Here is a 2,691-nt window from a genome sequence, read left to right as displayed (position 1 = left end):
AAGGAGAAGGTTCAGTTATTTTTGCAATGTTATTAAATCTCTACTAATCATTTAATACAATATATGTAGACTCATATCCAAACTATATTCTTATTCTTCAAGTTCTTCCTGATAATATGGTAAAATAACAAGAAACTTCTCTATAAATTTAATTAAAATCACATGATTGATAGCTAAACAATGGTAATTCTTAAGCAACTCAAAATATCTATAGTCAGAAAAGCTAGAAAATCTCATAAGACCTAGAAGATTTACACATCCAAGAAATTATCTTAATTTCTTTAGATATTATAATAATAGAAGAGCTATGGAATCTATGGTTTGTCAAATATATTAAGATCTTTGTTTTTCAGGCCATAAGTTACATATTTCTCTCCTGTCCATCTCTCACTCTGTCCTTCCTGACTATCTTTGTCTCCCTGTCCCTATATCCCAATTTCTTTCTCCCTTCTCCTTTCCTATTTATTTTTGTCATTTATTCTCAGGAGCTCTATAATTTCACATATTGAAGAGAAAAATACATCAGCAGCTTTATTCTAAAATTATTTTTACTATTTAAAAAAAATAGAGAAAACTGTTGAAATGTTTCATTGAAAACATTTTTAAACATGACATTGACATTTGAGTAAATACTTTCAGTTGTGCTGTAGTTTCATAGAGCAACCTCTGCCCGTCCCTCACTTACCTTAATTATTTTTTCATACTTTCTTGATTTTTTTGTTTTTTAATTGGTGATTTTGAGATCAATATTTATTGTCTTCTAGGTTAACTCTCTTTAAAGTTAACTGAAACAATTTTAGCTCTGTGATTTCAAGAAATTACTTTTAAGTAAAGTGTCAATATTGGTTTCTAAATTTTATTATGTCTTATGCTTATTAAATGAGTAAAATTCACCTTTGAATCCTTCTTTGTCAGGGACAATATTTTACTACTCTGTAAAATTATAAAAATAATATCCTTCTCTCTTTATCTTGTAGTATTATTGTGATGATAAGTGCAAAATTGCTTCATGAACAATGACACAGTATCCAAGGAAATTGCTGCATTGACAACATTGATTGGAGTCTGATGTTAGTAAGATACAGCTTGTTTCAGTTATTTGATGTTGCTGTCTGGTGACACATAGTCACTCCAGTGACTTCCTGATTATGAATTAGAAAACAAGATTCTTTCTGTAATGTATGAGCCACCAGGGCAACAATTACAAATTGGGAGCAGGTAAGAAATGGTTGTTAACTTTCATTAGTATTCTAGTTCTGCGGTCAGATTTACAAAGTGTTACCTATATCATCTAACTCCATTTTATGATAGTTCTTGAGACTATCAACTCTATAGGCATTGTTTATCAGCCTCAAAACACTGAGATTTTTACTGTTTTATTACAGAGAAGAGATAATTCAATGATAAAGAAAACATTTATGAGCTCAAAAAAAATGTCTATCATGAATATTTGGACATCATTTTTTTGTTAGTTCTATCTCAGAATGTGAGAAAAGTTAAGAAACAATGGGATCTAGGGGTAGGACTAGTAAACAATGGAATTATCATATTATGTGGTTTCAATTATTATCAGGAGAAAAAATATATATATTTTAAAATATATTTTATTGATTTTTTACAGAAAGGAAGGGAGAGGGATAGAGAGTTAGAAACATTGATGAGAGAGAAACATCAATCAGCTGCCTCCTGCACACTCCCTACTAGGTATGTGCCTGAAACCAAGGTACATGCCCTTGACTGGAATCGAACCTGGGACCCTTGAGTCCACAGGCCGACACTCTAGCCACTGAGCCAAATTGGTTAAAGCTATATATTTTTTTATTCTATAATTTACAATAAACAAATAATTTCTTCCATAATATTTTATTTTATATCTTAACTAGAAGCCCCGTGCACGAAATTTGTGCACGGGGGTGTGTGTCCCTCAGCCCAGCCTGCACCTTCTCCAATCTGGGACCCCTTGAGGGATGTCCAACTGCCCATTTAGGCCCGATCCCAGTAGGCTCAGGCCTAAATGGGCAGTCGGACATCCCTCTCACAATCCAAGACTGCTGGATCCCAACTGCTCACCTGCCTGCCTTCCTGATTACCCCTAAGCACTTCTGCCTGCCAGCCTGATCACCCGCTAACCACTCCCCTGCCAGCCTGATTGCCCCTAACTGCCCTCCCCTGCAGGCTTGATTGCCTCCCAACTGCCCTCCCCTGCTGGCCTGTTTGCCCACAACTACCCTCCCTTGCAGGCCTGGTCCCTCCCAACTGCCCTACCCTGCTGGCCATCTTGTGGTGGCCATCTTGTGTCCACATGGGGGCAGGATCTTTGACCACATGGGGGCAGCCATCTTGTGTGTTGGAGTGATGGTCAATTTGCATATTACTCTTTTATTAGATGGGATAGAGGCCTGGTGCACAGGTGGGGGCCAGCTAGTTTCCTTGAAGGGTGTCCTGGATCAGGGTGGGAGTTCCCTTGGGGCATGGGGCGGCCTGGCCGAGGGGCCTGTGATGGTTTGCAGGCTGGCCATGCCCCCCGGCTACCCAAGTGGAGGCCCTGGTATCTGGGGTTTATTTATCTTCTACAATTGAAACTTTGTAGCCTGGAGCGGAGGCCTGGGCCGGCCAGGGTGTGCAGGAAGCTTGGCTTCCTCCATTGCCAGGGAAACCCAAGCCTCCTGCTTACTCCATGGCTGCAGCCAT

This window comes from Plecotus auritus (assembly GCF_963455305.1).
Source record: "Plecotus auritus genome assembly, chromosome: 3".
Classification (NCBI taxonomy): domain Eukaryota; kingdom Metazoa; phylum Chordata; class Mammalia; order Chiroptera; family Vespertilionidae; genus Plecotus; species Plecotus auritus.
Note: the sequence above shows the minus strand (reverse complement) of the source record.